Below are 21,552 nucleotides of genomic sequence, written 5' to 3' on the forward strand. Positions count from 1 at the left end.
GAAAGATGTGCAAGGCCTGTATGTACAGCACAGGGTATAAATAAATCACTACATCTCTGAAAGCAGAGAAGCTTCCCCTCACCTGACCTCCATCCAGGCACTCTGAGGAGGAGGCAGAAGAAAATGATGGATCTCTCCTCATCCCTACTATTTCCTATTTCACAGCCTGGAAGGAAAAGATGATAATCTCATGTGATGAGATTTTAACGTCATGAAATATGAAAGACAGTTAAGACAGGGATCCTGATCTGGTACCTGAAAACTCTGAAGCACCATTCTCCAAAGCTCGCTGTAATAGAGGATTTGGAAATGCTTGTACATAATTTGTACGCTTATTTCTGTTCTGGAGGAAATAGAGCTTGCTCTTAGTTTAATAAATTCACTTACAGGCTAAGAGGAAGCACCAGGAGCAGAAGGTTTAAAGGAGCGTTGGGAATAGCTGCTTCCAACAATACAGCTGAAATAAAACCTCTGTGAGGTGCTGACTGCAGACTCTTTGCTCAGGGCTTAACCAATGCTTTAGAGTTGGCATCTGTGACAAATTGGTTCTGGATTATTAGTCAGACTTCAGGCTATTGTTGAGGCATCAATCTCTCATTCCATGGCACCTGCTCATTCACTAACCTGTGCAGCTTTGTGTCAGAAAGTCAATTTTTGTCCAAGGATTTGATAGATGTTAATGTGATTGCTTCAGCCTCCATCCTTTTGTTCTAGTGATGATGGCTCAAGCTTTACCCTGCAGAATCTTTTAAGAGTGAAGCTTGATTGGATAATAAGGCACAAGTTTGGAATTCATCTCCCCCTCTCTTCTGCCAAAGAACAGATTTCTCTGCTTAGGATGCAATTCAGCAACCAAAACCCAAAGAAACTGAGTGTAATTTCTCCCTGTGCCAGGCTGTGACAGTTGCTGATGGATCCCAGTTTGATGTCTCTGTGACCCAAGACATGGCCTGTGATACTGCTTCTGGACTTATTTTATTTGTGATTTATTTTATTTGATTCAATATTGCATATCTTTATTGAAACTTTTATAGTAAGAGGGATAATGCAAGTTTTGGAATGTTTGACTCAAAATGGGATGGACTTTACAAACTTTTACTTGTGTTACCCTAACTACAAGAATATGGTTTAAAAAGAAAAAACATTATATGTTTCCCATTCTTTCCCATTATCACCCAGTGAATTAATTTCTGGTTTTAGCTATAAATACCAGTTGAGAGATATTTGATTAAATGACTAACCGAGCATTAATGAATGTTCATACTGTATGAGATAAATTATGTATTAACATAAGATTCCTTATGATACCTCATCACCTTTTAAAAACACAGTCTCTAACCCAATTATTTTTTAAATCACTGTAAATGACAACTAATTTTAATGCTCATATTCAGCACTGTGGAGTCAAAATCAAAAACATATAGTGGAAAAATCAACCTCACTTGAAAATTAGATTTGTAGTTAGACCAATTATGCATCTGATGGAATTCTTTTCTAAAAGTGATGAATTCATCTTTAGATTTTGAAGAAGAGATCTATTGCAGATATTGCTCGCTGTAAAACTGTAACACACAGAATTATTTCAGTTTTCAAAATGTCTCAGACAGGGTTAAGTGGTTTGTGTGCAATGTGTGGCACAGACTGCAGCTCCAGGATAAAATTGATATCTGTTGGGTGCTGTGGTCCCCCTAATTAGTATTACTGCTCTTACATATCTGTCAAACACAGGATGGACCAAAAAAACCTAATTAGCTGCTTAAACTCATTTCTGTGCCATGTTTAATCTTGAGCTTGTCACATTTAAATTTCTTTAAACCTTAATAATATTCAAGATCATGCACTCGTGTTAAAGGCAACATGTGTTTGAGCAATAATGAATGGCTGATGGGGAGGTATTCATTATGACTCAGACAACTTTTTTCCTTTATTTATCCAGGTCACTCATTTATCTTTTCTGTAAGATTTATGAGGCTGCTTTACTCAAACCAGTGGAAAACTAAAATCTAACAACTTGTTTTGCATTTTATATATTGCTAATTCTGTTACACTCTTGATCACTAATACCATAATTTTAATATCTACTTGAAAAGAAGTGCTTAACTTACTACAAACATTAAATTTGTATTTCACATTAACCATATAGACTAGCTTAATTGCTTTCAAAGACTAAAATATCTGAGGAAAAAATATACTGGAATTTCTTAACGTCTTTAGAATTTTTTTCAAGGAAACTCTAGATATGAAGCTACTTTAGTTGTCAATATCAAGAGGTAAAAACTCTCTGCAATAAAGAGATATTAAGAATTGCCATAATTTAGCATTTGCATCTTTGATTTCACATTCTGAAAAGCAGCTGCAGATGTTTGCTACTCTGAGATGTGCTCCCAGTGCTCCATTTTAAGCATTGGTAATTTAATAAATGGTATTAAAAACCCATGTTATTAAGAAGCAATGGAAAGTCATACCAGAAATAGAGCAGTGGTTACTGTACAACACTTGCATTAAAGTTTTATACATAAAGTGGATGTAGGAATTCTTGTTGGAGGGAAATTGAGCAATTAATTTTCAAGGCTCCTTAATGCTTTTGTCCAACAAAGCTGGATGCAGAACACAGGTGGGAAAGGCCTTCAAGAGCTTTTTGTAGGAAACTGATGAAAACGAAATAAAACTAAATGTAAACTAATGAAAACTAATGTGCAGCAGAGCTGTAGCTCAGTGTGTGACACCAGAATCAGCCCTGGGCATCTCCGGGGGCCTAGGGCAGATCCTGAGGAGGATTTTTGCAGGTGACACCACTGATGCTCCCAAAGGGGTTTGAGCAGCGGAGCCTCAAGCTGGAGTCACAAAAAGCACATGGCAATGTCACATGGCACAGAAATGCAGCCTCACTCCTGAGGCTTGTCCTGCTGCGGAGCGGTGCTAATATAACACAAAAAGGATATTTCCTGTTCCTCGAGACACCTCCTAAATAAACACATGGCTGCAAAATTTTCAAGCTCTAAAAACATGAATATCACTAATGTCTTGTGGGGACTGTGCCAACAGAAATAAATTTTAGACAAATACTTTGTATATTCACCAACCCTGCACACCCCCTCTCATCTGTCACATAAACCCATTAAAAGACATAAGGGGTTATCAAGAAGATCTTTTTCTCCCTTTCTGATGAGGTAATAATATTGTACATCATTTTGGATGAGGATATCTACAGGATGGATGGATGCCCTGCATAGGGCATGTATAAAAAATTTGAAAAGGGATGGTAAAGCAATAGCAGTGTTGCACCAATTGAAATCAATCATTAGGTATTTTTAGCTTAATGAAATTAGTTCATGTTTTCTACTTCAGGATCTTAAAGGAAAGAAGAATAATGTGATATTCAAAGTTAGGCAAGGAGTATCTACTCAGAGGAGAAATGCCTGCAATAAGATCTCCAATAAGTTCAGAACTCATATTCAATATGAAAAATCAGAACACATCTATATTGGCATGCTATACGTAATGCCTCATTGGTATTGATAGCAAGGTCAGGTTTTTTATATTTCATAAATATTTTTAAATAAGAAATACAAGGCAACATACAAAATATCTTCTCCTTCTTCTATTCTCTGTGATCTGAATTGCAATTAGCCAAAAAGTGTCACCATTAATCCTCTAAATCTTAGCCTAGATTTTCCTGATACATCTAATATTGTGAATTTGAACAACAAGAATTTACACTCAATGTTATTGACATACATGTTATGACAGAAGCCTAATTTTTGATTCAGACACTACTAAACTAAACAGGAAGACACCTCCATGGCATGTTGAATACTTAATTTTTTCCCCTCTATTTTTCATTATCTGCCCTGATTAAAGAGGTCGATTCCTATTCTAAAAATGATGTACAGAGAATAAATTAATAATTTGCTGTGTCAATGCAATTCTTTTTAAGTGACAAGCTGCAAGTCCTTTTACACTGCTTTGCTGTCCAGATGATAGTACCCAATTTATTCAGGTTATCACATTTTCTAAGCTGTTGCCCCTCTGGCAGCTATCACTCTCCATCAGAATCATAGGCCTAAACCAATACTTGATTACTTCTAGATATTTAGGCAGCTGTCCTGTTGATGTGATTTCAAGTGAGATTTATTCCTTCCAACAGAAAACCCAGCGTTGATTCACTCAGCTTTATGGTCCTGTCATCAGCAGGAGCAGCTATCAGGTAGTCTCCATTTTATTTAAACTGCATTGGCTAGCTTAGCTCGTGCTTTTCTTCACTAAATACAATGAAAATATGGAGTGAATAGCTTTCCTAGATGATTGCCCCATTTAAATGCTTAGAGCTTGGTAAGATGACCTAAAGTAAAATTCTGATTACAGTCTGTACTAAATGTATCGAGATGCTTCTCCAGTTTGGCTTTAAGGTTGGAATATGGGCTGTTTAAAAGTGTGACTAAAATAGGAAATAAAGTAATTGAGACATTTACTGTGCCCAGTGCTGTCAAGTCCCCTCTTTTTAGTAAGGAATATGATTTATAACAATCATAGCATATTCAGTTTATTTTTTGGATGTAAATCCATTCCCACATCTGTCCTTGTGCCAGTTACACAGAGCCATGGGATGCTTTGGGTTGGAAGGGACCTTAAACACCCTCCAGTCCCAAGCCCCAGTTGAACTATCCAACCTGAAACCTTAATGCACAAAGCCATGATCTGCTATATTTAGGGCACAAAAAAGCCACAAAATCCTCTGTTTCCCTATTGGGCAGTGAGCTCAACCCACTGAGGCTGAGCTGCTTTCATCAATAAAAGTGTGACAAAGAAAGCCCTGCAATGGTGTCACAAGATTTGTGTGTATGGTCATGGAGCTGCTGCAAGGAGAAGGCAGGCAGTCACAAATGACAGAAAGAAGCAAATTAAGGTGTTTTAATTATGTGTAAATTCTTTGGGCCCAGACTAACCCTCACCCTGTATCAGTTCCCTGACTTAAACCCGGCTTTTAGTGCACTGCCCCTCTAAACCAGCTTGGTAAATTACACACCCTTTCTCAAGCATTAGTAATAAACCAACAGCACAAACACAACTGGAAGAGCTGTGACGGCCACCTGATGCCATTTCCTCACCCCTCTCTACCTGAGCAGAGCACTGGGGACCCTAAACCCCCACCCCAACCATCCCACTGCAGCTCTCAAAGTCAATTCTCAAAGCTTTCAATTTTACATCTTACTTTGCTCTCACCTGCCCAGGCCAGGGGCACAAAGAACAAAAAGCCAGCCCAGGAATTCTGCACTGCAATGTTCCAGGCCCTCATTCAGGCTTCTAAAATTGCCACAAAAATAAAAGAGCATGTGCATGAGAACACACCATGCTTCTTGGACAATTTCGTCATGATTTGTCATTCATTCTGAGATATTCATTTGTCTAAAAGCAATTAAAGCTTAATTGCTGCATAACCTGAATAATTTAGAAATGCAAATTAGGATAGCAGGCAAGCAAGTATGTGTTCATTAATTTCTTTGTTATCACCATCTGTTTAATTAAAAAAATGAGTTTTACTGAATGACAGCTTGCTAACTATATAAACGTTTTCCTTAATTGAAAATGTCTTTTGCAATTGAGGTCAGCATCTGACAAAAATTGTTTGAGCTTTTTCAAAAAACATTTTCTCTAAACAAATTGTTGTATTTTTAAATTCACATTAAAAAACATTGCCAACATATGCAGTGCAATTCAAGAAATGACATCTTCACTTCTTAATGTAAAGCCATAATTTCAGAAAAATTTCAGTGCTTTGGAAAAGTGATGGTTATTACATGAAAGGTATATGCAATTTATCATCTTTATTATAGATTATTTTGAAAACTTTTATAAAATCTAGACTCAAAATATGAGCACCTCTGGCAAAAAAACCGAAAATCATCTGAAGAAGGAAAGAATGTTTCAAAAGATGGATCATATGATGCAGTCTTTTTGTTTGGGAAATACGCCTCAGATTAAAGATGTGTTTGTTCTCACTCTTTTCCCTTTTGTAGTAAATTACTGGGAGATGCATATATTGCCTTTAAATATTTTGTTATTAGACTTTAAAAAATAAATTATCATGCAAGGTCACTGTTGTTCCCCAAACAGGGAAGGTGACCTGCCCAGCGTGGCTGGGAGCCAGCACAAGAGCACAAAGTCAGGGTGGCACTGCAAGGCTCAGCCTCATGACCTGGTGATTCCTTTGCTCAAAGTGCCTCTGTTCTCAATGAAATGGTCTTTGGATTTTAACAAGTGTGGTAGAAACATCATCTGGCATTTGCAGGCTCTTGAACGTGGAAATAAAAATTGTGATTATCACTGAAGGCTTTGGGTAGCACACTAAGATTGAGCAACTTTTTCATGACAGAAGAACCCAAGAGGAACTCATGAGGAATCCCAAACCTGGATCTGTTCTGGAGGCAAACTTTGTGTGGCTCAGGTGTTCGTGGTTATTGTGGGCAGATCCACAGTTGTGTGAAACAGGAAAATTCCCTATGAACCAAAGAAACCCCAGTAAATCGCTGCAAGACATTTTTGCTTTCTTACAATTAGGAGCTTTGTGGATATTGATGTGTTCTCATGGAATTACAGTGAAACTACATGGGAGCAGGTAACACAGCACAAACACTCATGTGGAAGGATGAAAAATTGTGGAGAAATGCAGCAAAGAATCTCACTGAATGTGAAAATATAAAATCCTGAGCAAACAGAATCAAACTCCAAGTTATCAGCATGGCTTTGTCAAAGCTGCACAATCCCAGTGTTCTGAGGTGTTCATTTCTAAGTAGCATATTAACATTTTTATGCATCAAAGGATCATTTTGGCTGGACATTTTTTCTCCTTTCACTAGATGGCAATATTGTATTATATTCCAGTATATAAGCAATGTTTAAATAAACAAGGCACAAAGATAGCCAAGTAAACTGTATCGGTCCACTTAAGAAATTAAGGGATAATTAAATTAAAAATTTACTTCAATAGCTTGTATTCTTACTGAGAGAGGTTGTGGAAATATCACTCAGGTTTTGTCTTTGATAAACCATGTGCCAGTTTTTTGGTGCTGTAGTGAGATTCAGCACTTTTCCCCCCCAGATGACACCAACCCTCCCTCTGCAGCTCCCATTGAAGGCATTGCCCATCCCTGTTTCTGTGCACACCATAACTAAAGGGAAACCAGAGACTGAGTGCAAACACACTTAATCTAATTACTCAAAGTCATTAGCAGAGTTTCCTCATTACTCCTGTGTATTTGTGCTGGCATTGTTTGGGATCCCTACTATGTGACCTTTCTAGCTCACTGAATTTTCCCTTACCTCAACAAGAAGTCAAAAGGAATTAATTCTCTTGAGCCTCAGATTAAAGATGTGTTTGTTCCCACTCTTTTCCTGTATCTTTGCAGCAAGAGCCAAGTGAAGCAGGAAACATTAGATGAAGCAGAAGACTGATTTATTGGGTAAAGGGAAGGAAAATGTATTACAGAAGAAGAATGAGAAAGTTGCAGTGACAGAACCTGCATCTGAGGTGTGTTCTAAACATTAATTGGACCACGAAACAGAACCTCAGTCAAGCCTGCATGCTCAGGTCATTAAGCAAAAGATTTATTTGTAGTTTTTTTCGGATTCACTGGCTGTGTAACCTCGACAGGAATGATGGAGAGAGTTTGATTTCAGGTGACTGAGCACCCATTTGCTTCAGGCATGTTTCTGGTTGGTAGGAAATAAGGTATTTAAGATTCAGCTTTTGAGAGCTGGCAAGAGCTAGTGCTAGTGCACACAACCTGCAGAGTCTGGAGAAATTGTTTTAATGATGAAAGGTGATTAGGAACCAGTCCTGATGGCAGCAGCCTCATTTTTCTTCCACAAAGCTACTCTTCTCCCCTGGTAAACTTCTGTGTGGTGGCAAATCAAAGCAGTCTGAGAAACAGTTCCCTGCCTCCTGGTCCACTTGCTATCAAAAGGGCTTGAAAACTCTCTTTGACTTTGAAAAAGTCATCTGGTGTGATCAGGACAGGTTTAACTCTGGTACTGCAGCTGCAGCATTTACTGCAGAAAGAGACCCAGTGCTTGACGAGAAGGGAGCACTTGAGGAAAGCACCACCAGACCCACACATCTCCTCTGGGCAGCCTGCACTGATACCCAGACAGAGAATTCCAGAGACATCCAAGAATTGTCAGTCCAGCCCTGACTCACTAATGGCTACACGTGTAACAGCTGTAAAGCAAGGCAATAAACCTATATCAGAGCTTATTATGAGCTATTCATTTCCTGCCTCAACCCAGAGATCATTATATCATCTAAAAGAAGTGAAAATTTCAGATGTGGATCTCTAAGTGGCTCATTCTACATACACATCACTGCAAACATTCTGTTGATATAACAGGCAATAATACAACAGAACCCATTTCAGATCTTTTATTGACCTTTCCTACTATTTAAGTCTTAGATCATTGCTGCTTTCAAGATGTTCAATCAGATTAATTTTAAAATTGTGTTTTACAAGCCAAAAATCTTTTTTCTTTTTGAATTTATGTCTGCATTTGGTTTTAGCTTTTCTTCCCCTATCCCTCCCTGTTGCATCAGGTGTAATCAAAGACATTAGCTCTGCTTACAAACCTTGTCCTGCAAAGGACTCTTTGTATCAGCAAAACACCACTGATGCCTTTCCCTGGAAAGTGATGCAGTGAAAATTCATGACAACAGAATATACCTAATCTAGTTCCTTACTGTTATTGCCTTATGCAATAACATCATCCATTTGGCCACAGACTAGCACAAAGGTAATTGGATTTTGGCTCTCACTAATTCCAGTGAAAAGCTGTAGAACCTTACTGCTAATCAATTAGAAACATCTTTTGGCTTCTAGTGAGATTTTCTACATGGACAATCCACTTATTTTTCTCATTTCATCAGTAACATTTATTCTGAGCTTCGGCAGCACTCAGGACAAGCACTCATATCCTACATGGCTAAAGAAATTGTTGGTTTCGAGGCTGTTCACATAAAATTGCTCCATTCCATTTTGTGAATGTTCCAGTGTGCACTCAGCATGGGGCACCAGTTATAAACCAAGTTCAGGGCTCCGCACTTACTGTGCAATGAAAGAAATTCTTGGAAAGAATAATTCATATTCCTGGAAGGAATAATTTAACTAATATGGCTTCATATCCCTATAATACGCTGGAGAAACGATGTAGAAATAAAGATTTTTAGGAACAGCTTGTTTGCCACAGCAACCTTGGCGTATTATTCACTACTGGATTATGTCTTTGTTAATAGCACCAAAAAAAAGGATAGCAAAGAGTTGTCCTATTCAAGAAATAGTTCAATGCCTGTGTTCCAGTTCAGAGTTCTAATGCATCATCACATCAGCTTCAGACATGGAGGGTTATTTCATTCTAACACCCTTTGTTCCCCCCCTTCACTACTTCCTATTTTCTTATGGGAAGGAAAAAGAAGAGAAAAGAAAAGCCTCATGAATTCAAAGGCTAAAGGTATGTTTTGCTCTTTCAGAGAGGTTAGAAGAAGGTGAGGTTAAGGAGTAAACTTCATGGATCATTTTTAGTATTCTATTTGAATAAAATTTAAATTAGAGAAGATATGTAGCACAGTATTTTTGAACTGTAAGATGCAGGACACTATTGAACTCATCCCTTGCTTATTAAATTGGTAATAGAATAACAAAAGGGACAAATGCATCCTCATTTAAACCCATATTTAGTATGCAAATCACTAATAAGGAGGGTTTGCAAAATCTCTGATAAAAATTGTGTATAAACTTGCAGGGTGAAGTAATAAGTGAAAAAATTATTTGGGCTTCAAGGCCTTTAGAGCCTTTTATACCAAACTTCCACACACAATTTATTACAGTGGTTTGAGATCATCTTTACCCTTCCAAGTGCTTTTAGCAACTACTGGGAATGCTTTCTGCATATCAAACATCCCCACATCAAACAGAAATGGTGAATGGGCATTCTGGCTGGGATATCCATCAAGACAGAGCTGCACAACTGCCCCAGCAGCCTCATTATTCCAAATTCCTGACCTGTGGTTTGGGAGACCAAAGGAGAATGTGAGAATGCACCTGACCATTTTGAGTGTTACCTCTGGATATTTGGGCTTAGGAAGTTGCAGTGATTCAGAGCAGGCTCCAAGCAGAGCTCTCAGAGGCATCCTGTGGCTGTAAATAAATGGAAGGCAGCAGAGCAAAGAGCTGAGACTGGTATAGAGCAGCACATTGATGTTCCCTGGGGAGGCTGGAGTGAGCCCAGGGCTGAGCCAGCACCCCAGAGCAGCCTGGAGAGGGACACTGCCCCTGCCACAGCACCAGGGACACCACCAGGGACACTGCCCCTCTCTCAGCACCACCAGGGACACTGCCCCTGCCACAGCACCAGGGACACCACCAGGGACACTGCCCCTCTCCAGGGACACTGCAGAGTGCAGCTCCATGCAAACCCCCACAGGCAAAAACGGAGAGCTGAAAACTTCACTTTTCAAAGAACTACCACCTCAAGAGGTGTGATGGTGTTCACAGGGGTCTTATGTTGAGGGAAGAGACTTGAAGAGGATCTGACTCCATGTTTCCGGAGACTGATTATTATTTTATGATATACATTACATTAAAACTATACTAAAAGAAGAAAGGATTTCATCAGAAGGCTGGCTAAGAATAGAAAAGGAAGGAATGATTACAAAGGTTTGTGGCTCAGGCTCTCTGTCCGAGCCAGCTGACTGTGATTGGCCATTAATTAGAAACAACCACATGAGACCAATCCCAGATGCACCTGTTGCATTCCACAGCAGCAGATAACCATTGTTTGCATTTTGTTCCTGAGGCCTCTCAGCTTCTCAGGAGGAAAAATCCTAAGGAAAGGATTTTTCATAAAATGTGTCTGCTACAAAGAGCCAAATTTAACAATCACCCATCAAAAGATAATTAAGGAGCACTAAATTTTTTGTTACAAGTTGGATCTGTGATGAATTTTTGGGAATTCTCTGTAATCCATGAGAAGGGGCCGGAGGGGGATGTAAATCACATTGCAGTCAGCTGATCCCATGACATTTCTTTCATTTAAGGTCAAAACCTCATTATTTCAATATAATGAAATCTGGAGGTAGACATTGGTTTCGATTTGCTTCGAACTTCAAATTCCACTCGGAACATTAAATGAAGTCACAACTTAATAGTGGCTCCTGATACAAATGCCAGAAAACATGGATGACCAGGGCAGCAAATGCCATGCCTGATTTTTAAGATACTTAGATAATATTTATTAGATTCTGAAGTGAGTTTGATGCATTCTACTGAGTTCAACACTGTTTTCCTTATCAAAAATCAGTTCCTTTACTACAGTGGTAACTGCTGTTCACAATCTGTATCTGTTGATCTTTTCAAGTCTTTATTGACAAGGAATATTTAAATAGGGGTCCAAGCAGCAGCTTTTTTTTTTTTTTATTTCAAGACTGACTTTTCCAACTTACGTATTAAATTAATAATTTAATATAATTTACCAGTTCTAAGAGATGATTCAAGAAACCATCATCTACTCCAAACAGCCCCCCAGAGCTCTCACTCCTCAGCCTTTGGCTTTATCCTCATGAAGGGTTTCAGACAATCACTGTGTCCTTCCTTGGGAAGGAATGGGACAGGAGAGCAAATGGAGCCAACGAGACAGAGGTCACAAATTAAATTACCAGGTACTCTAAGGCAGCAATGTAATTATAGATTATGGAACTTCAAAGCTCGATACTCATGTAATCTTCCCCATTCTCCTATAAAATATATTTAACATTAAAAAAAGCCAGGGAGGTCTCATCCTGAGGTCTGCTAAACTTTAAATACCCATTGATGAGGATGAGGCATTTCAGTGCCTGTGTGGTGCACAAGGGGATCATTCCAGCTCCCTGGCCCAACCCACACGGCCCCCTCTTGCTCTGGTCCAAATTGGGCAGTTTTATTCATTTGTGAGGGAAAATTGTGCACTCTCAAAGCTGCCCTTCCTCCCTGCCCCTTCCATTCATCACACTCCTGTTACCTCTCCCACCCTCAACTCCTCCTCCATACAAACCCCAATATTTTCACTACTGAGTTGTGAGGGATGTAGGTTTTTATTTTTAGTATATCTAGCAGTAACTGGGTTTTCCAGATGGAAAGATGACGCTACAAAGCACAGCACATATTTGTCTTCATGAATTTCTGTTGTTATGTCTCTGGCTGAATATTCATTATGAATTGATCAGCATATTTTATTGCTATGTCTCACACAGATTGTTTCTGGCTCTTGCTGCTTATCAACATGTTGATTCACCAACTGGTAGGCCATTTAATTTATCAGCTGTTTTCAGGGCTAATATTTAGAGGAAAAAAGAGCACAAAAATAACTAAAAAACCCCTCCCAACAGCATAATAAAAGAAAGCCCTTATCAGCTATTGTATTCAGTAGAGGCAAAGAAGTGCATCAGTGTCCAAGCTCAGCCTAATCAGCAGCCTGCAGTGCTGGTTCTGCCACGTTTCAGCCCAGTTTCAGCTGACCCAGGCGCACAGGACTGGGGCAGCAGCTCCTATCTTCCTCCCCAGACAGGCAGAGCTGGAACAATGCTGATTTGTTTATAACAATTCTCTTAACTCCACATCCAAAGTGTCCTGCGCCACACTCAGAGCTGCTGCCCGAGGCCAGAACAGACCCTGGGCCAGTGGGGTGACCTCAGATCACTCAGGTTTCAGCTTTAGTGATGGCACTTTCAAATATAACTGCTTAGAAAAGCATGCCTCAAAATCTGCTTTGCAACCATCTGAAAAAAACCTGCCTTTTTATTATGTTTTCTGCAAAGACAGACTAATACTAACCCCAGTATCACTCTGTGTTACACCAAATTCCAGTCAGTCCATGCTCTGTGGCCTTGACTATTTTCAGTGTCAAATTAGAGTCAGACTGTATATAAACATCATAGACACACACATCAGATAACATGATATATACACAGCATAGATCACTTGATGCTTTGATCCATATGTCTCCAATTCATGCTAATTAACACTTCCAAACCAATTCTCAAACCTTTTGCCATCAGGGGCTCCCCAAATGAACCTTGGAAGGAAACCTGTTAATTCCTGTTGGGATTGCCCAGAACCAGAGAGCAGATACTGAGGGGGAGTGTGGCAGACCTGTTCAAGTGAAGCTGTTACAAGTCTGCTACAAGTCAGAACTACAAAATTCCCGGCAAATCTTCACACTCATCTTTCCCAGATGAAAAAAGATGTTCAAGAGAAAATTAGTTTAGCCCTAGGCCTAAATATCAGAATCTCACATTTTGTCCTAAACTCTTGAGGGATGTTCTGGGTAGGTTTGGTCAAACACTGGACTCAATGATCTTGGAGGTATTTTCCAGCCTTGATGGTTCCATGATAAAGAAGAATCATCCAGAATTATTATTCACACACATGGAGACCAGACCATTCTCATTTGCACAGAATACAGTGAAAAACCAGAGCTGAGAGCTGCTCTGACAGGAGCAGCTAAATGCTGTCAGCTAAAGCTTATTTCACCTAGGGATTAATTAGTGAGGTATTTAACTCACACAGGAGAGCCTTTTCCAGTTTGAAAGAAGAGGGTACAGGCCTTGCATAAATGAAAATGTGAAGGGACTTGTCATTTAAAAGCCTACATTTTAAGGACCATCTTTTCTTTTTAGTGAGTCACACTGAAATTTATGATTTCTTCCAATATGGAAGAACCCTTCCAGAAAAAGCACATAGAGCTGCTAGGGAGAAGATAAATACCAGGGTCAAAAAATGCAAGTCATCCATTGATGAAGTTTGTAGGATGAATAAATAAAATAATAAAGTTATGCAGAACATGTCAATACACCTTCCTACCAATGCAGAGAAGTTTGAATGATAAATTAGAACAACTGAAAAACCACTTTCATGAGAAAATGAGCAGCTCCTTCTTTAAGCTTTACTGGAACCCTGTTCTCATGCAGCACAGCCCATCCAGCACATCCTCTAAGGGGGACAATTGGTAATACTGAAAAATGTGTCACTGTTCCAGACCCACCCCAAACCCTTGGATTTTATTTTCACACAAGCTACCTTAATGACTCTTTAAATACCAAATGTTTTCACTCTTGGTGGCAATAATTACAAGTTACTATTAAAATATTTAATTTGTTCCATTTTAGGTTCATGCTTCATGTGAGAACTCAGCTGCTTCGCTGAAGCATTTGTATAAAATCAGCTTTATAGAACAAAAAATGGAAGATTTAAAATAAATGTTATGATTTGACATTTTATGGCAGCGTTTAAAAGTGAGAGCAGTGGAAGGTTATGCCCAACATCCCAAAATTGCTTGCATGTCCTGCATATAATTCAGATTTAAGAATTGATTGCCATAGCAAACCATGAAAATCCAATATTCAATTTACTCCCAAAGAATAAGTCACAAAAGCTGATACATTCTGCAAGGACATGTGTCTGTTGTTACAGTCGCAGAAAAAAACCAGCATTTTTGTATGGAAATAAGAAAAAAGATTTCTCCATCACAATAGTCAGTGAAATCCTCAAATATCTGATGGTTTGGTTCTTAAACACTTCACTGCTCCAAGCTCTTTCCATAAAGAATTGTGTTCACATTAAATTGACAAGGGCAGTGGCAAGGGGATGGACTCTGAGCCTTTCATCAACTCAATTGTATAAAAATATACAGAGAAACCTGAACATTAAAAGGAAATTCAGTGATTTTCCTCAGGTGGTTCTTGCAAATACTTCTCAGCTGTACTTCTCTGCACTAAAATTTACATAACAATATTAAATAATAATAATAAATAGTGTCTCTGCAGCTAAAATACAGGTACACATGACATTTTGTACACACTCAGTTTGCTCTCGAGGAGAAAATACAGAATCACTATCAAGAACCCTGAATATTTACTTCATAAATTCTAAATGTGTTCAGCAGAGAGCAGGAGATATGAATACCTGGAGTTAACTCAATTAGACATATGACAAACATTCAACAGTGTTGTGGAAAACAAGTTTTGACTGCTTTATTAATATTTTTCACTGGCAGAAACATTCAAAATGCCAGCTGCAAAAGTTACATTTTACTAATACTTCCATTATGCATCTGAAAATAAAATAAATTGTGCACGGCAACATCTCAAAACTGAATTAACCAAATCACATCATTCTGGGAACATAATTTCTGGAGAGCTGAGATGCTTCTCAGATAAGCAGACATAAAAATTTAATACCTTCCAGCACTTGATTCTGCACAGCAGAAATTTCAGGATCTGCTGTAGCTAAACAGGGGCTACATTTGCAATAATACAAGCACTACAGCATCACTTTAAATGTCAGTATTGTTATTCAGCATGATTTCCTCTGTATGATGGCTCAAGTCAATTATAATGACAGATAGCATCCTACTGGCTTATCTGATTACCTCTGACCTTTTAACAGCTGCAGAAAGCCAAAACAGCCTGAAAGAAGAACTCATGCATATATGACACAAAACTGGAATTTCATATCTGAGCCATAGTCAAGAACTCATTGAATGTCAGCAGATTTCTGACAAAGCTCATAGCAAATAATCCCTTGGATGGTTTGGCACCATGAGAGCCTGTCATTTATTATGGCTGAGAACTGACAGGGGACATAAACTTGATTAATTTTATATCAATACCTGATATCAAAGTCATTACAACATACAGTACATTTTAAAAGTTTGGAATGCACTACCCAAAGTAACCATTCATTTTGAGTATTATTTCTTTTATCAGAAGCTTGGTTGGGTGATTTAAGGCTGGGCTTCACAGGGAAACAAAATTCGATATCAGGTGCAATTGTGTATATTCAAAAAATGTATTTATTTTTGAACAACAGATTACCAACCAAAAATTACTAGCTACCAACCAACAGATTACCAACTACCAACCCACAGATTACCAACTCAAAGAAGTTTCTCACCACGCCCATGTCCTTTCTCATTCCTCAGACCTGAGCAGTCAAATGTGACTCTGATAACTAATTAAAAGCTTATTTTTGTGTTGCTAAAAACCAACCCATTCCTCATGCTATTCTGAAAAAGCCATGCAAAATGAAGCTGCACCTGCTTCTCATAATAAGCTGATATTAATTTGCCTTCAAAAATCTTCAATTAATTTTCATGGAATTTTTCAAACTGATAATATTGGTTAAAAAAAAAAGAAGGTTTTAAATTCTCTGTATGAAAAAACCACCAGGACAGAATAACAGAAGAGAAATTTGACAGTTCCACAACTGAGATGAAATCCCAGCTGTCCTTGGGAAAACACCACAGCCACCATTACCTGGAGCAGAGTTTCCTAAGAAATCAGTGGAACCCTGAGTTACCTCTTTTGGGACTCAAAAGCTGAGAGAATGAACAGCACAAAGCACCTCAAGGTTACGTTTATTGACAAATGAACTTTAAAGATGAAAACCCAAAATACCACAATCTAAAACTTATATTTGTTGTATCTGGCTAACTGAGAACAAAAAAAGAGAAAAGTGAAACATCTACAGAGTTTTTTGTCCTGCCTATTGTCTTCTAAAAACTAATTATGCCAGTTCATGCTTCAAAAGGAAAGCTGTTATTTCTTGGTTGCTTGCTTGAATTTACAAACCTTTCTGTGGGAGCTCATTTGTGAAAAAGGCTCTGCCCAGATGCTCCTGAAGGTCCCATCACACCCACAAATCATTTTCTCACTCTCCTTTGCACCAGTTGCAGATTTCTTGGGGCTTGGGCAACCTCAGTGCCAGATCAATCCCTGACCCTGAGGACTCTGCTCTGCAAAGTGCTCACAGCAAAAATCAGGACACCTGACTCAATGGAATGGGGACCTTCACTCCAATGAGTTTCAGAAAAATAAATATTGAAGAGATGAAAGAATGCAATTAGGATAGTAATACATCTCAAACAATGTTAATAACCTTTAGAAGCAGAGAGAATACCCAGTTTATTCAGCTATCATAAAACAAATATTAAACATACTCTGGGAAAAAGGAAAAGATATGTAATTTCTGCTCAGAAAAGTAATTAAAAAGTGAACAGAATGGCTTGGCAGCTGCACAGAAATCCCCTCCAATATCTCAAACAGCCCATACTGGTGCAAGATGCTCCACCCAGCACCACCAGATAAGAATATTGCAGCAATCAAGGGAGCACATCCAATTTACTTAAGGTCTTTCAACTACAGAGCAGCACCAATACAAGTTTCAAGAGCAAATTTGAAATATCCACGTATTACACCTAAAAAGAGTAACTGAGGGGATTGTGCCAGGATCCTTTATTGTGTTCCTTGTAGAAGGAAAACAAGAATTTACTGGTTGTGAGGCCCAGCGCAGTCAATACATGTCTGCAAGAGTCCAGCAGTCTCCCCTCTGAAATATGCTACAGGAAGGGGCTGCTGTGTGTAAAGCTCTCTATGGATGCCATAACATCTATTACAGGAGAAAAGTCAATTAATGGGCAATCCAAACCTTGCTTGGGAGTTTATCTGCACACAGAATAAAATCAGTAGCAGTAAGAGTATGCTATTTCCTCCAACAGTGGAGAAAATGAGGATGGTTTAATCAATATTATGACAATTTAAGTTTTGCTACCCTACTAGTCAACTCTGTAAACATTTATTGTGCAGGAAGGGAATGTATTGGAAACGGGATTGTCAGAGGAGAAAAGACCAGTTAGTGGCTTTCTAGGAAGCCAATCCTATTGCATATTCCAGAGATGCTTTACAAAAGAAATGCTCCTGGAAAGCCAGCTGGCAGATATCCTAAACAGCAGAGACTTTGGGTTTATGTTTGCCTGAGAGGTTTTATTTAAACCCCTCAATTCTCAGGGTGAAAGAGCCTGTCCACCTTCACTGAGTATGAGCTAAACCTGTCCCCAGACCAGTGCATCAGCCCTGGGAGTTTTACAGAGATGGAATTTGGGGACAGGAGAGGTCACAGTGGCACCAGGGGGCAGCTCATGGCTCCTCTGCTGTGTGCTGGTGCAGCCAACAAGGTGATCCCACTGGGGCTGCCTAAACACAGAGGGCAGATGAAATTAAGGGAATAAAACCAGTTTTATTTATTGAAGGGCCTTCAGGTACATTTAAGGCAGATGGAGCCCCCCAGGGGCCACACCCAAAAATAAACGACAGGTCAAGGGTATGCACACTTTTATAAGTTTGGTCCATTTGCATATAGGGGGTTAATTTTCTAATTAAAGCTTCAGGTAATGAAGTGATTGACCCCAAGTTTTCTCCCCCCCAACTCATTTTTGTTTTACATTTCTTGGGCCTGAGGCAATGAGGTGTCCTTGATTGTCAGGATTAGAGAGGAATTGTTGTGTCTGCCCAAAATGGAGAAGCAGCAGCTCACACTGCACATGGAGTTCAGAGTTACACACTAAAGAACTGCAAGATTACAAATACATGAAAAATATAAAAGCTCCAATCCTAAGGCCTCATCACAACAAACACCACAGAGAGGAATGTTTATTTTTGTTATAGTCATGCACTTTGTACCAGCCCACCCCCATGTGCCTCCACCTCACAATTTAGAAGCCAAGTTTGTGCCTTAGATAATGTCTATGAAAAATCTTAGAACCAGTTATTTTTTGAGGACAGGTGAAACAAGGAGTGAAGCATGTAAGGTCTGAGCTGCAATGCTGAGGCCTGCCAACTTTTCACTCCTCCTGCTGAGGTGTACAAAACAGGGGGAAAAGCTTAAAACTAAATCTACAGTGGAGAACAGAAAATGGGTCCCAAAGTGCCTAAACAAACCTCATTCTCCTTTTAATAATCTCCATAAGCTTCCACAGAAAATACTTTCCTTTGTTTTTAAACCAGAAACTACAAGCCAAGTAATGCTTTGTGAAAAAAATTGTTGTTAAGGTTGTTTTTCAAACTCAAACGGCAATACTTTACAGTAAATGGACTTTATTTAATGCTCAATTAAATTTTAATTGCTTGGTGACACTATTCATAATCATCAAACTGGCTAATGTTTATTAATAGCCATTTCTGATAGAGTAGAGCACCTCAGATTTCCATGTGAATTTGGGAAGACAAAAATAAATTTGACACAGTTGCCAGCTGAACAATCACATTAAACACACTTCTTGCTTTACTGCTCAGGTGGTTTTAAGATATTTGAAATTTTAAAACAAAAAAGAACAGGTAAATAATAAACAGTAGATGTTAGGGCAAAAACCACCTCTCAGACCTTGAAATCACTGAGACAGCACCAGAAAATACACTGGAAGTCAATTCATGGGAAACACTATAAATCATCAAGGAATTAGTATCTCATAACAACTTCTTAATACCAGACATTTTGAACACTCCCATCCTAATTTAACAAAGTTATTCTCCAACAGCCACACATTTAGCACTCACCTCACCATCAGCAGGCTTTCCTCATGTATTTCCCCCATGGCAAACTGAAATCCTCCTCAGGAACTTCTTCCCTTTCTGCCCTTTGGGCTTTAGGCTTTCCCAGAAGCTGCTGCTAATTGGTAGCTTGATGCTAAATGGGGGAAGTAATTAAGCCCTTCATCATTCCCCACTGCCCTGCTCCTTGCAGGTCATGCATTTCCCACTATGAGGATCAGGTGTTGGTAAAAACAGCAGAATACAGTGAAAAAGCATTTAAACATGGCTTTAATGTGTGCATATAATCGACACAGGGAATTCAGGTTGCTGCCACATCAGCCAGGTTTTTAACTGCAGACAGCATGAGAGGGCTGATTTTTTATTCAGTTTTTCATTGTGTTTGGGGGAACTGAGGTGATGACCAGCCTGGCTTCTACTGTGAGAACTGCACAGAAAGCTAATTGTGGCTTTGAGCAACTCAGTTCCTCTAGGAGTGAACACATTTATCAAGGATAGGTGTGAGAGCAGGTTGTGAATTGCTCTGGAGAGAAGGGAAAGTCTTTTTCTGTCATCAGTTTACCAGGTTTACACAAACTTCAGCTGCTCTCTTCATTCCAATGAATGATTTTTATGCATTGGAACAATTTAACCATAAAAATAAAAAAAAAAATTCACTCCTCTTTCACCGCCCAGAGAGTCCCTGAGATCACTGTGTGCAGTTGTCTTTAGTGAGTCCTCACACTGATTTTTGGGTGTCCCAAAAGGTGAGCTCTGCTGGAATCACCTCACACAGGGATTCTTAGGTGTAGCAGGCTCAGGGCAACAGAGAAGAAGATAGGAGTGAGATGATTTAAATGCATTTATTTGGCAGCTGAAGGGGAAAAGTTCCCTCCTCTTCCCACAACACAAACCTGCTTGAAGGCACAAACCATTTCCATGAAGGTGCTTTAAGTCACAAACCATTTCCATGAAGGTGTTTTCATCTCTGTGATGGTATTTTATCAGCCAATGGCAGCATAATGGGAATGGTTCATTTCCTGTTGGAATGCCTTGGTGTGTCCTCCTCTGAGCCATATTTCCTCTGGTCCTTCCCATAATTCAAATAATCTACCAAGAGCAGCATTTCTTGATGTTAATTACTGGCTCGCTGCCAAAAGGCAAAATTAAATTCTATGCAATTTTTAATGTAATAAATCCATTATTTGATGCAATTCACATCTAACCAAGAAAAAAATTTTCAAACTTCTCCAGAATTCATTTGGCAAGGTTTACTTTAGAAATCATATTCTCCTCTCTAGTACACATATTGTGAACACTTAATTTTGCACACCTGAGCAGTCTCACTTTTACCATGTATACTCCTCAGGCCTTATTTATATTTCCAGGTAAATGACTCTCAACATGAAATCATCATCTAAATTGTCATTCAAAAATGTGATAACTTTATTTTTTAACATGTGCTCATTCTCTTAAAATTTATTATTTAATAATTAAAAGTGTTTAAACACCCCCCTTATTATTTTGCAATCCTTTGAACAGCTTTTAAAGATATCAAAAATTTTTTCCTTAGGCTCAGCTGGTCAGAAGACTGGACCTGTGTTGGGGCAGGAATGAGAGAGGCTGAGATGAGCCCTGCAAGGTGCCCTGGGCAGAGGTGCAGGGGAGGGCTCAGGGCTGAGGAACCTCCTGTGCTGTGTGGATTTGTCTGAAGGAGTTGTTGCATTAAATTGATTAAAACACACAAGCTGCAGAGGGAATGGAAACGCCTGAGTCCTCATTTCCAATGAGTTCACTGGGAGTTGCCTCCCTGCCCCTGGAGTGCATGGAAGCCTCAGATATTTCAAAAGCTGAGCTGGTGCCACACGAAGCCAGCACGTAGCACAGTCCCCAGCTATATTTAATTAGGATAGCAAGTGTGTATATGTGTATTTTTTCATTCTGTTAATACATTGTGATTGAATACTTGTCAACCCAGAGCACATTTCCAAAAGTGGCTGAAGGTTATTGTTGTAACAGAGCAGCAAGTTATGTGATAGTCTTCCAGAGGGCTTGTTAACATTATCAGAATTACTGGTGAACAGGAAAAGTTATCCCTTGGGTACAGGATAAAGGAGTGTAAAATGCTATTACCTTCCTTTTAGTAGCACTTTCAATAAAGGTCTTTT

The sequence above is a fragment of the Zonotrichia leucophrys genome, chromosome 4A (assembly GCF_028769735.1).
Source record: "Zonotrichia leucophrys gambelii isolate GWCS_2022_RI chromosome 4A, RI_Zleu_2.0, whole genome shotgun sequence".
NCBI lineage: Eukaryota > Metazoa > Chordata > Aves > Passeriformes > Passerellidae > Zonotrichia > Zonotrichia leucophrys.